The sequence below is a fragment of the Ovis canadensis genome, chromosome 8 (genome assembly GCF_042477335.2).
Source record: "Ovis canadensis isolate MfBH-ARS-UI-01 breed Bighorn chromosome 8, ARS-UI_OviCan_v2, whole genome shotgun sequence".
In the NCBI taxonomy this organism is placed as follows: Eukaryota; Metazoa; Chordata; class Mammalia; order Artiodactyla; family Bovidae; genus Ovis; species Ovis canadensis.
In genome coordinates, this window is record NC_091252.1 from 82,548,161 (window position 1) to 82,563,193 (window position 15,033).

A 15,033-nucleotide genomic window follows, 5' to 3' on the forward strand; every position below is an offset into this window, starting at 1 on the left:
GCAATACAAAGCAAAGATGTAATAAATTCCAAACCTATCATAAACAGTTGTAAAAATATTTTTGGAATATTGGATTTGAGCTGTCAAAAAATTTATTCTCCTTTCTGAAGATGCCTTTTTTTTTGCTTATTAAAATCCTTGTTTTTCTGTGTTCTGTCTGTGGTTTTGTATCTATTTCTTTTTTCCTTTCTAAGGTCCTAAATTTTCATATTTTACAACTCTAGCACCAATATTAACCACTCATAGTTTTGTCTCTTAATCCAAATTTTCATTAGATATAACAAATGTACTCAGTCCTGTCTTTGGGCATGTTTCAATCAGATAATGATAAATAGGGTTAATATATAAATAAAAAAATATAAATATATATATGTAATACCACTGAAGCCCACCAAGTCAGGACAGAGGATGGGCCAGGCAAACACGCAAAACATATCTACTGTATGTTAATAAATGTTTATAGAACATTATCCTAGTTGCTACAATAAAGGAAAACATACAGCATTATGGATGTACATGGAACAACACTTAACCTAGACCAGAAAGCATAACAGAAAGTTCCTAGAGGGGTAACATATGAGCTGATATTTGAAGGATGAATGGTCAATACGAGTTCAGTAAAGATAAGAAAGTTGTGTGCTTAAAGCGATGGAATCCACATGTACAAAAATAAGATGTATTGTAGACTTTGACATCTTAAAGAACTGTAGGTACTGCAATGAATAAAGCAGAGGGTTAACATGAAATAAATCTGGAGGGTTTAATAGGGACCAGATTAGAGAATATTAGTCAGGCTCATTAAGGGGAGTGATTTTATCCTAGAAGCAATAATATTCTTTTAAGGAATCCTTTAAGGAATTACAGGATTAATTATTAAAGGAATAATAATCCTTTAAGGAATTTTAAGAAGAGTTATGATGTGGAAATGCTAATAATAATGTTAACAGTGACTAACTTTTTTAAGTAGTGATATATTTCAGGAACCATGCTAAATGCTTGGGATGTAACATATTAACTAATTATCATAAGAACTCCATAAGGATACTACGAGTATCTTCATTTTTCAGATGAAACCGTTGAGATAGTACTTACTAGCTCAATAAAATCATAGCCTAGTATGAATTTGAGGGGAGCAAGATTAGAGATAGAAAAAGAAGATATAGGGTTGCTGCATGAATCCTAACCTTAGATGATTGGGACTTAATTAACAGCAACAGAGAAGTGTAAGGAGAAAAAGGGCTGGAGAGGCAAGTGATAAGGGAGTCAGAACCAAGAAGTCGTTCAGATTCTATGTGTGCAAAAAGAAAAGGAAGTATCAGATAAGAACTCCATGTGTAATGGATAAGTCACCTGGGATGGCAATGACGCCAGAAAGGAGTAAATCTGAAGAGAAATACGTTAGACTTGAGACATCTGTGAGATACTAAGGTAGAAATATCTAGTGAGCACTTGAATACACAAGAGGCACCAAAAAAAGGTAATTGCTCAAGCAATTGGAAAATATTTCTCACTCACATGAATTCTACAGCCTGACAAGTATTTCAGGCTGGTGGATGGCTCTTCCTCATGCAATTATTCAGGGGCCCTGGCTGATGGTAGCTGTTCTATGCTCAACTTGTGGTTTCCCTAGTCTCTCTGCTTAGAGAAAATAGTGGAAGTTTGAGGCCAGATATTTCCTCTTAAGCAAGAAGGAAGTTGAATATGTAACTTTTAATCATCTTCCCCAATGCTAGAACCACGACATGCCCATACCTACTGCAATAGGGCTAGGAAATGCCATCCTTAGTAGTGGACACAAAGCGGTTAACGTTCTACAATTGTGGAAGAAAGAACAGCTATGGAAGTAGTTGGAGAGTTTAGCACCATGGAAGTGAGTTAGATTACCCAGGAAGAATGTTTACAGTGAGAGGAAAAGAAGGCCAAGAATGGGATGGACAGATTAAGAATCCTTTTCAGTCTATGCGAAAACCATCAGAGAGATTTCCTTATCTTTTTGTAAATCTTGAGTCATATTTCTTATATCTTGGCCCCCTGCTTTTTGAGCACTTGATTACCTGACTCATTTATTTCATAACATAAAATACTATGGCAAGAAATGACCCCATTTCCTGTTAGAATTTCAGGTTTATCACCCTCACCACCAACAGCATGCTGTACTCTCAACCATCTGCTTTATCTGTAGAGATCAACCAAAGCATATAGAAAACATTTTTAAAAACATTTGTATAACAGATCATTTGTAGGACAATTAATATATTACCTACGCTGGGGTTAAAGGGGCTTAAAGGGAAGGAATGGTGGTCAAATGAAATTTATCTGATGATCAGATAAAATTTCACAGGCAAACATTCAACACAGTTTCAAAAAAATAAGCTTATAAGAAAAACGGTATCAGATCTTGCTTCACAACAGTTAACATAAAGACCTCACGTTTTATTTGACTACAAGATCAATATGCAGGAACACTGTGCTACAGCTGCTTAAAAAAGTAAAGCAATCTTAGGTTTCATTAGCTGGTTTGGCACACACAACAAAAAATGTTGGTACATAAAACATTTTACACTGTGCAGTTGGGAGTGCCATGCTAGCATTTACAATGTATATTCACCTTGAATTCCTCCTCTCCCTTCCGCTTATATTTAATTAATATCAGTTCAGCTCAGTTCAGTTGCTCAGTCATGTCCAACTCTTTGTAATTCCATGGACTGCAGCATACCAGGCTTCCCTGTCCATCACCAACTCCCGGAGCTTACTCAAACTTATGCCCATAGAGTCGGTGATGCCATCCAACCACCTCATCTGTCATCCCCTTCTCCTCCCACCTTCAATCTTTCCCAGCATCAAGGTCAATTAATATCAGGTCCCACCTATTCTACATTTTAAATATTTTTTTGATCATTAGGATATTGAATTGGAATTGGAGATAATGAGTCTGAACTCATATAAATACAGACATGTATACACATAATGCATAGTATATAATTTTATAGGAAGAGGTATAAATAAACAAGGTGGGGCAGGAAAACCATAAAATAAGTCTAGAACTTTTCATTGTACCAGAAAGTACGAAACTATTAAAATAGGGACATGTCAAAAAAGACAGAGGATTCAGCCTAATGAATATTAAAAAGAAGGGATGAAAGTTTGACAAGCATGAAAATACACAGTTTGAGAGTAATTGCCACAAGTTACTTATTAATTACAAAGAGAAAAAAAAAGTAACTTTATAGTAAATTAACCTAAAAATACAAATTTATTAAAGTTATCAAGATTAATGTCACTTATAACAAAGGCAAAATGATACTATGTGCTTCCTGATATGATACCCTGAGAAAGACACAACATAACTGCTATGCTATTACAATAAAAAATATGAAATATGAAGCTGATATCAGGAAACAGCAAAGAAACCCAAACAGAATATTCTGCAAAGTTACTGGCTTTACTTTTTGAAAACGTTAAGATCATGGGAATTCCCTGGTGGTCCAGTGGTTAGGACTGGGCACTTTCACTGCCAAGGGTGCAGGATTGAACCTGCAGAGGAGGAACTAAAAGCCCACAAGCCATGTGTGGCCAAAAAATGAAAAAAAAAAAAAAAAAGGAACTCAAAACACATTAAGATCATGAAAGAAAAAGAAAGGTTGAGGAACTGTTTAGGATTAAAGAAAAGAAAAGAAACATGACAATTATACAAGTGATCTTGGATTGTATCCTGGGTGAGAAAAAAAACTACATATTATTTGAATAAGTTGTGAACTTTGAACAAAAAAGTAAGAATTAGATACAACATTGTATGAATGTTACATTTCCTGATTCTGATAGAGGTACTTTGGTTATGTAAGAGAAAATCCTTAGGAAACGCATATTAAAGTATTTGTGCATAAAAAGATGGAGGGAAAGAACAATACTGAAGTAAATGGGGCAAAATATTAAGAATTGTTGAATCTGGGTAGAGGATATAATAAAAGTTCTTTGTAATATGCTTTCCAACTTTCAGTGAGTAAGGAATTGTCTCAAAATTAGAAAGTAAAAAGGTAAACTTCTGAATCTGACCCAAGTTATTAGCAATAGATCGTTTTCTAAATGGATAAGTATTTCCAAAGCAATCTAGGAGGGAGATTCCATCTGCTATGTACAAAGAAAAAAATGGAAAAGTATATAAAGCCTCTGGTTTAGATTAACCCTGTTGTTCATCATGCCTATTAAAACATACCCTGTATCAGGGAAATCATATCATCATCCAGCAATCATCAGAGTAGTCAGCTTTCAATAATGGAATTTCAAAAACTAAGAAAAGTATAAAACTAGATGTAAAAGACAATGTTTCACAGTACTGAGAGATCTCAATGTAAAAATATGCCAAAGGTGTCACATTTGGGCATTTTCATCTTCAGCATGTGTCTGCTAGAAGCAACACTGAATGCTCAAAAGAGAATTCTTAACAGAGTGCTTTACTCTGTTATAATTCAATGTCACTAGTTACTAGATGAATTTTAAAAGATACTACTCACATATTTTAGTATATTTGTACTCCTAACAAGGACCCTATGAATAAAATACTATTATCCCACTTTTACAAATAAAGAAGCTTAAGCAAAGAGATGTTGACTAGCTTTCCAAAGTTCACCTGGTCTGTAAGAACTTGACCTGGGACTCAAACACTGTACCACTACAAAAGATGTTACCATTTCTTCTTTCTCCTCTCTACCTCTATGTAACTGACATAGAAAGACTCCAAGGGTCTAGTGGTTAAGACTCCACCTTTCAAAGCAGGAGTGGGTTCTGCCCCTGGTCAGTGGTCTAAGATCACACATGCCTCGAGATACAGCCAAAATTTAAAAACAATATGAATGACTGTCTTTCAAAATCTAAATGAGCAAAACTGATGCAAGGAGAGAGAGAAAATCAAAAATGCTAGGAGAGATGGAAAAGATTGTTAAACTTTCCCTTTAAGAGAAAAAAAGACTCTAAAGACACACGTTCTAAGAGAGACTTTGCTTAGGCATGATAAGTAGAAGAAAAGCTATATAGCGTCAGCACAGCTATCCTCTCACCCAAAAGTGTCCAAAAATGTTATTCATACTGGCAAAAATACATTTGAAGCAAGATAAATGTCCAACAATAGAAATTGCTTAAATGAATCACAGTAGATACAATGAAATACAACATTTTCAGAAAATGCTAATGATCATAAGAAAATGAATGCCATAGAATGATCATTAAAAAACAGAAGTATACAGAATTATTTGAACAGTATGATTCACATATACTGACCTAATATTTCGTGTGTATATATGTGTGTGTGTGTGTGTGTGTGTGTGTGTGTGTGTATACACATACATAGGAAAAAGGCTAGAAGGAAAAAATGTTTATCATGAGTATTGCAGGTTTCATAGGTTTACATTTGTGTAAGAAAGTGTTAGTTGCTCAGTCATGCCTGACTGTGAACCCATGAACTGTGGCCCACCAGGATCCTCTGCCCATGGAATCCTCCAGGCAAGAATACTGGAGTGGGTATCTTCCCAACTCAGGGACTGAACCTGGGTCTTCCCATTGTGGGCAGATTCTTTACCCGCTGAGCCACCATGGAAACATTTGTGTATATTTGTATACCTTATGCTTATTTTTAAAGCTTTCTAATAGTTGTTTTTATTATTTTATAATTTTTAAAAAGCCAATAAACAACACTAAAAAGTTTCAATGCAGTTTTTTAAAAAATAAGAAGGACAATCAATAACAGACAAGTAAACCTAAGAGTCCTGGGACAGAGACCAAGTCTACGTTCATCAAACAGGCCAGGAAGTGAAACCCAACCAGCTGAGTCCTAAATGGTTGTGGGCTCTTTAAGGAAGAGATCTGGTGAGTCACTGATCAAAAGAGAGAGCAAAGAGTATGAGAGAATTGTCAGTCTCACAACCACCCTCAAGTAGGTTTCCAATAACAATACTGGTACCATCTTCTAAGTAAGGGATAGCAAAGAAAGCCAAGAAAAGTGCAGTGTATCCACTGTTTATAAAAATATTCAGAGAAAAAAAAATCAAAACTAATAAGTCTTTGAATTCAGACATTAAAAAGAAATGAAAATAGAGCACTGAGGTTGTTCTGTACAATACTGTAATGGTGGATACACAGCATTTTGCATTTGCCAAAACCCATAGAATGTACAACATCACAAGTTACCCCTTAATGTAAATTGTGGACTCTGGGGCATAATGATGTGCTAATTTAAGTTTATCAATCATGACAAATGAGTCACTCTAATGTCGATAAGAAAGATGTTGTATGTTTGGAGACAGAGCATATATGGGAACTCTCTGTATTTTCCACTTAATTTTACTGTGAACCTAAAGCTAGTCTAAGAAATAAAGATTACTAAGTAAAAAATCAGAGTCTTTTCCAATGAGTAAACTCTTCACATGAGGTGGCCAAAGTACTGGAGTTTCAGCTTTAGCATTATTCCTTCCAAAGAAATCCCAGGGCTGATCTCCTTTAGAATGGACTGGTTGGATCTCCTTGCAGTCCAAAGGACTCGCAAGAGTCTTCTCCAACACCACAGTTCAAAAGCATCAATTCTTCTGCACTCAGCCTTCTTCACAATCCAACTCTTACATCCATACATGACCACTGGAAAAACCATAGCCTTGTCTAGATGGACCTTTATTGACAAAGTAATGTCTCTGCTTTTAAATATGCTATCTAGGTTGCTCATAACTTTCCTTCCAAGGAGTAAGTGTCTTTTAATTTCATGGCTGCAGTCACCATCTGGAATGATTTTGGAGCCCCCAAAAATAAAGTCTAATACTGTTTCCGCTGTTTCCCCATAAAAGACTCTGATGCTGGGAGGGATTGAGGGCAGGAGGAAAAGGGGACGACAGAGGATGAGATGGCTGGATGGCATCACTGACTTGATGGACGTGAGTTTGAGTGAACTCCGGGAGATGGTGGTGGACAGGGAGGCCTGATGTGCTGCGATTCATGCAGTCGCAAAGAGTTGGACACAACTGAGCAACTGAACTGAAGTAAAAAATAAAGTTTTTAAAAATGGAATTTTCTTATAAAATCCAACATTCTATGAAACCACTGAAAGAGATTTAATTGGATTGATTTAATTTGAATTGATTTAATCTCATTGTGTTTACTTGAATTTAAATTATAACATGTGCCTCTGTATTTTATCCCTACATTCCTTCAGTTCAGTTCAGTTCAGTTGCTCAGTCGTGTCTGACTCTTTGCGACCCCATGAATCGCAGCACGGCAGGCCTCCCTGTCCATCACCACCTCCCAGAGTTCACTCAGACTCACATCCATCGAGTCTGTGATGCCATCCAGCCATCTCATCCTCTGTCGTCCCCTTCTCCTCCTGCCCCGAATCCCTCCCAGCATCGGAATCTTTTCCAGTGAGTCAACTCTTCACATGAGGTGGCCAAAGTACTGGAGCTTCAGCTTTAGCATCATTCCCACCAAAGAAATCCCAGGGTTGATCTCCTTCAGAATGGACTGGTTGGATCTCCTTGAAGTCCAAGGGACTCTCAAGAGTCTTCTCCAACACCACAGTTCAAAAGCATCAATTCTTTGGCGCTCAGCCTTCTTCACACTCCAACTCTCACATCCATACATGACCACAGGAAAAACCATAGCCTTGACTAGGAGGACCTTAGTCGGCAAAGTAATGTCTCTGCTTTTGAATATGCTGTCTAGGTTGGTCATAACTTTTCTTCCAAGGAGTAAGCATCTTTTAATTTCATGGCTGCAGTCACCATCTGCAGTGATTTTGGAGTCCCCCAAAATAAAGTCTGACACTGTTTCCACTGTTTCCCCATCTATTTCCCATGAAGTGATGGGACCAGATGCCACGATCTTTGTTTTCCTTAGGAAGTAGGAAAACTATTTTTTGGGTGAGTGTGTACATGTGTGCATGTGCAAGTGGGTGGGCTCACATGTGGATACACAGATGATAGAGCTAGCTACTAGAGATAACAATGTTTCAAGGCAGATGTTTGCCCTTAAAAAGGTGTAGAGTCTAGCAGAGAGGCAGACAGGCAGTCAGGGCCGCCTCTACTGATATACATGCTGTGTATGGCATTAACTCCAGGGGGCTAGCCACAGAGCTGACAGGGAAATGACTGTTATAACTTGGAATTGCTTGTTTGTCCTATATAAAGTTACAAAACAAAAAGGAAGATGGGCAATGCGGGCATACACGACTAGGCACCCATTTCTTAGAGGGAGTGATGGAGGCTTCATAGGCGAAGTGACAGAGGACTTGAGACTAATACGATGAAAGATGGAAGGCACCTGCCAAGCATTAGCCAAAGCAAAACTGGGCGAGAGAAGATAATGTTCCACGTTTCTGGAAAGTAAAATGAAAGATGAGTAGACACAAGATATACTGGAGAATTAGTAAGGGACAACGTGGTGAGAAGTTAAAATTTTACACTGGAGGCAGGGAGTGAAGAGATATGAAGAGCTTTGAAAAAGGACATGACAAGATTAGATTTTTATTTTAGGAAATCAGCTTTCCTAGCAAGAAGGGGTTCCATACTAAAAGCAGGAGGCCAGTGAACTCAACACTGCAATAAAATAATGGCAAATAATGAAGATCCAAACTAGGGTGAGTGGTGTGACAGGGAGGACAGGAGGAAACGGATGAAGGGCGATTGAGAAGGGAGAATCCTGGGTGGAATCCCTAACCAGTTGTGGGCTCTTCAAGGAAGAGATTTGGTGAGTCATTGACCAAAAGAGAGCACTATCTACAGTAGTCAGGACATGGAAGCAATCTAAATGTCCATTAACAGGAATGGATAGAGAAGGTGCAGTGTATATATATGTACAATGGAAAATTACTCAGTCATAAAAAGGAACAAAACTGTGCCATTTGCAGAGCTGTGGATAGACCTAGAGATCATCACACAGAGTGAAGTAAGTCAGAAAGGGAAAAACAAATTTCATATATTAATGCACATATGTGAAATCTAGAAAATGGTATCGATGGTTTTATTTGAAAAACAGTAGAGACACAGATGTGGAACACAAATGTGTGGATACCAAGGGGAAGAAGGGAGGGGTGAGATGAACTGGGAGATTTGGATTGACATACATACACTATTACCTATAAAGTAGATAACTAATGACCACCTACTGTATAGCATAGGAAACTCTACTCAATGCTCTGTGGTGACCTAAATGGGAAGGAGATTTTAAAAAGAGGGGATATATGTAAACATAGCTGATTTACTTTGCTGTACAGTAGAAACTAACTCCCCATTGTAAACAAGCTATTGTTTAGTCTCTAAGTTGTGTCTGACTCTTTTGAGACCCCATGCACTATAGCCCACCAAGATCCTCTGTCCACGGGATTTCCCAGACAAGAATACTGGAGGGGGGTGACATTTCCTTCTCCAAGGGATCTTCCTAACCCAGGGATCAAACCTGGGTCTCCCCCATTGCAGGCAGATTCTTTACCACTGAGCCACCAGGCAAGCCCTATAAAGCAGCTATACACCACTAAAAGTTAATCAAAACAATAAATAGCAAAAAAAAAAAAAAAATGAAGACAAATTCTCAAATGACTGCCCTGGCCACCTGGCTTGGTCACTGGATGGGCAATGATAGTCTTTTCTGAGGAGAAGAACATAAGGAAGGAATCATGATCAAGGGAAGAAATGAGAATGTTGAATCTATGACCCACCTCCCAGAGTAATGGAAATAAAAAATAAATAAATGGGACCTAATTAAACTTTAAAGCTTTTGCACAATGAAAGAAACTATAAGCAAGGTGAAAAGATAGCCTTGAGAATGGGAGAAAATAATAGTCAACAAAGCAACTGACAAAGAATTAAACTCAAAAATATACAAGCAGCTCATGCAGTTCAATATCAGAAAAATAAATGACCCAATCAAAAAAATGAGCCAAAGAACTAAACAGACATTTCTCCAAAGAAGACCTACAGATGGCTAACAAACACATGAAAAGATACTCAACATCACTCATTATCAGAGAAATGCAAAAACCACAATGAGGTACCATCTCACACCAGTCAGAATGGCTGCTATCCAAAGTAGGGAACCCTCTTACACTGTTGGCGGGAATGCAAACTAGTACAGCCACTATGGAGAACAGTGTGGAGATTCCTTTAAAAGCCGGAAATAGAATTTTCATACAACCCAGCATTCCCACTACTGAGCATACACACCGAGGAAACCAGAACTGAAAGAGACACATGTACCCCACATGTTCACCCCAGTGCTGTTTACAATAGCCAGGACATGGAAGCAACCTAGATGTCCATCAGCAGATGAACGGACAAGAAAGCTGTGGTACATACACACAATGGAGTATTACTCAGCTAATAAAAAGAACACATTCGAATTGAATCAGTTCTAATGAGGTGGATGAAACTGGAGCCTATTATAGAGTGAAGTAAGTCAGAAAGAAAAACACCAATACAGTATATTAACGCATATATATGGAATTTAGAAAGATGGTAACAATGACCCTATATGCGAGGCAGCAAAAGAGACACAGATATAAAGAACAGACTTTTGGACTCTGTGGGAAAAGGCAAGGGAGGGATGATTTGGGAGAATGGCATTGAAACATGAATATTACCATATGTGAAATAAATCACCAATCCAAGTCTGATGCATGAAACAAGGCACTCAAAGCCAGTGCACTGGGACAACCCAGAGGGAGGGGATGGGGAGGGAGGTGGGAAGGGGTTCAGGATGGGGGACACACGTACACCCATGGCTGATTCATGTCAATGTATGGCAAAACCACTACAATATTGTAAAGTAATTAGTCTCCAATTAAAATTAATGAATTAATTTTTTAAAAAAAGGATGCCTGTGTGGTATCCACATAGAAATGTTCTGCTGACAACTGGATATTTGGATAATTTCTGCTCCACTGACATGGAAAACCCATTGCCTTCAGGACCCTCTCCTTTTGCTATGCTGACACACGCAAGGACCACGCAACGTGCAGAGGGAGGTGGTCCTACCAGCTCAGAGACGATGTTCACCCCGGGAGCAGGGAAAGACTGATGCTGGCCCTGAACTAAGGTCAACAGTTTCCTCTCTTCTAAGGCATTATTCTTTTGCTGCTGGGCTGCTATTCTGGAGCATGCTGGCAGGATAGAGCATGCGTCACCTCTCAGCTCAGGGGGGTGCTTAGCTAGTGTCTTCATTCATGTAAATGACACAAATGAAGCTGAGTATGCACACAGTGAGATTTTAAAACATCCAATGAAGAAAAACAAATAAACCACTTGTTTATCTATCTTGCTATATAAGCATCAAGACACACATTTATTATTAACAATATTACTGAATGAAGCCCTCTGGTAGGCATTCCATAAAATTATTAAACACTGTCCATCATCCCAGAGATTCCAGAGAACAAAACTTCAAATACAAAAATGGTAAACAGAAATGCAATCCTCAGGTTTAAAGGGTTGAAATGAACAAATACATAAATATGGAAGTATGTAGTTTGAAGAATGGGGAGCTCAGAGAGTTGTAGGCAAAATTAAACAGAGAGAAACAGCCACCTCCCTTCCAAACTACTAAGAAAAACTTCAGTAAGGACACAAAACTTTTATGTAGAATGATGAGTTTGAATTTCTGGGACTAGGAGAAGTAGCAATATAAAAGAAATCTCCTGGAAGGGTTTGTAGGAAGGGGTGGGATAATCTGATAAAAGGAGAATATTGTTAGTTTTTTGGGGGAGAGATAATATGTTGGATTTCAGAGGCAGAGAGTGGGGATCCAAATTTAAACTTTCTATGGGAAACCATTTTGATTACTGTTACTGATATAATGCCTGCACTTAATAGTATCTGTTAAATTGATCTATATAAGTTATGAGGGTATATAAAAGTTACCCTACAGTGTGGCTTATTTGATAGAAGTAAAATTCAAATTACATCACAGTTTTCTTATGCATTTTTTCCGAGGGTTAATTTGAGTGTTGTTACCTCTATTGTTGTAAGTTTCCAGTTCTCAAGTATAATGACAATGTGCTTAAAAGTGCATATTTTAGCAATTAAAAATACATTTCTATTTTAGGTGAGAAAAGTAAGCTGACAAGAGGGACTCTTGAACAACAAGGAAATTATTTTCATCCAAATATCCTTAGTAATTAAAAAGTAAAAAGAGACTGAAAAGAATTCAGAATATGTCCAGTACTATATTTCTGCCACAAAATATTGGTACAATGAGCATTTTTATAACTGCAACCAAAGAACTTTCACCATTGGTAACTATCAAGATCTTCTCTTGTGTTATTGGAAGAGGATGTTTGTTATGACCAGTGCATTCTCTTGGCAAAACTTTATTAGCCTTTGCCCTGATTCATTTTGTACTCCAAGGCCAAATTTGCCTGTTACTCCAGGTATTTCTTGGCATCATACTTTTGCATTCTAGTCCCCTCTAATGAAAATGACATATTTTGGGGATGTTAGTTCTAGAAGATCTTGTAGGTGTTCATAAAACTGTTCAACTTCAGCTTCTTCAGCATTACTGGTCGGGGCATAGACTTGGATTACCGTCATACTGAATGGTTTGCCTTGGAAACAAACAGAGAACATTCTGTCGCTTTTGAGATTGCATCCAAGTACTGTGTTTTGGACTCTTTTTGACTATGATGGCTATTGCATTTCTTCTAAGGGATTCTTGCCCACAGTAGTAGATATCTGAGTAGTCATCATCTGAGTTAAATTCACCCATTCCAATCCATTTTAATTCACTGATTCCTAAAATGTTGACATTCACTCTTGCCATCTCCTCTTTGACCACTTCCAATTTGCCTTGAAGAGATCTCTAGTCTTTCCCACTCTGTTCTTTTCCTCTATTTCTTTGCATTAATCACTGAAGAAGGCTTTCTTATCTCTTCTTGCTATTCTTTGGAACTCTGCATTCAGATGCTTATATCTTTCCTCTTCTCCTTTGCTTTTCGCTTCTCTTCTTTTCACAGCTATTTGTAAGGCCTCCCCAGACAGCCATTTTGTTTTTTTGCATTTGTTTTCCATGGGGATAGCCTTGATCCCTGTCTCCTGTACAATGTCATAAACCTCAGTCCATAGTTCATCAGGCACTCTATCTATCAGATCTAGGCCCTTAAATCTATTTCTCACTTCCACTTTATAATCATAAGGGATTTGATTTAGGTCATACCTGAATGGTCTAGCAGTTTTCCCTACTTTCTTCAATTTAAGTCTGAATTTGGTAATAAAGAGTTCATGATCTGAGCCACAGTCAGCTCCTGGTCTTGTTTTTGTTGACTGTATAGAGCTTCTTCATTTTGGCTGCAAAGAATATTATCAGTCTGATTTCGGTGTTGACCATCTGGTGATGTCCATGTGTAGAGTCTTCTCTTGTGCTGTTGGAAGAGGGTGTTTGCTATGACCAGTGCATTTTCTTGGAAAAACTCTATTAGTCTTTGCCCTGCTTCATTCCGCATTCCAAGGCCAAATTTGCCTGTTACTCCAGGTGTTTCTTGACTTCCTACTTTTGCATTCCAGTCCCCTAGAATGAAAAGGACATCTTTTTTAGGTGTTAGTTCTAAAAGGTCTTGTAGGTCTTCATAGAACCGTTCAACTTCAGCTTCTTCAGTGTTACTGGTTGGGGCATAGACTTGAATTACCGTGATATTGAATGGTTTGCCTTAGAGACGAACAGAGATCATTCTGTCATTTTTGAGATTGCATCCAAGTACTGCATTTTGGACTCTTTTGTTGACCATGATGGCTACTCCATTTCTTCTGAGGGATTCCTGCCCGCTTTAATGGTCATCTGAGTTAAATTCACCCATTCCAGTCCATTTTAGTTTGCTGATTCCTAGAATGTTGACATTCACTCTTGCCATCTCTTGATGTTCAAGCTTGATGTTCAAGCTGGTTTTATGGTGTGTACCCAATGTCTTAATGGTCATTTGAGACAGGATTCAATGTCTACTCACCTTGAGGGTCATGTCTAAATTCAGAGATCATGTCTGTATTCAGAGACTCTGCTCCCAGTCAAACAGCCTCATCTTCTGAAGTTCCTCTTCAGGAGTCTTGCTGGTTGGTACTTGTCTGGACAAAAACCACGAGTGTAGCTGTGCAGGAAGTGTCTGGCATATGTCATGGGTCAGGTATATTGTTGGTTTACTCCAGAAACAAAGATGACTGGTAGGACTAGGTAGATATTAAAGCCTTTGATTTTCAAGCTGGTTTTAGAAAAGGCAGAGGAACCAGAGATCAAATTGCCAACATCCGCTGGATCATGGAAAAAGCAAGAGAGTTCCAGAAAAACATCTATTTCTGCTTTATTGACTATGCCAAAGCCCTTGACTATGTGGATCACAATAAACTGTGGAAAATTCTGAGAGAGATGGGAATACCAGACCACCTAACCTGCCTCTTGAGAAACCTGTATGCAGCTCAGGAAGCAACAGTTAGAACTGGACATGCAACAATAGACTGGATTTAAATAGGAAAAGGTGTACGTCAAGGCTGTATATTGTCACCCTGCTTATTAACTTCTATGCAGAGTACATAAAGAGAAATGCTGGACTGGAAGAAACACAAGCTGGAATCAAGATTGCTGGGAGAAATATCAATAACCTCAGATATGCATATGATATCACCCTTATGGCAGAAAGTGAAGAGGAATTAAAAAGCCTCTTGATGAAAGTGAAAAAGGAGAGCGAAAAAGTTGGCTTAAAGCTCAACATTCAGAAAACAAAGATCATGGCATCCGGTCCCAGCACTTTATGGGAAATAGATGGGGAAACAGTGGAAACAGTGCCAGACTTTATTTTTGGGGGCTCCAAAATCACTGCAGATGGTGATTGTAGCCATGAAATTAAAAGACGCTTACTCCTTGGAATAAAAGTTATGACCAACCTAGACAGTATATTCAAAAGCAGAGACATTACTTTGCCGACTAAGGTCCGTCTAGTCAAGGCTATGGTTTTTCCAGTAGTCATGTATGGATGTGAGAGTTGGACTGTGAAGAAGGCTGAGCGCCGAAGAATTGATGCTTTTGAAC

At 38.2% G+C, this 15,033-nt stretch overlaps 2 protein-coding genes across 3 annotated transcripts in view; one reads left to right on the plus strand and one right to left on the minus strand.

Moving 5' to 3' along the window:
• LOC138444655 (uncharacterized) overlaps positions 1-15,033 on the minus strand; it is a 167,275-nt gene that overhangs the window by 99,139 nt on the left and 53,103 nt on the right. The window lies entirely within an intron of this gene.
• Positions 1-15,033, plus strand: part of STXBP5 (syntaxin binding protein 5) — a 206,972-nt gene that overhangs the window by 470 nt on the left and 191,469 nt on the right. The window lies entirely within an intron of this gene.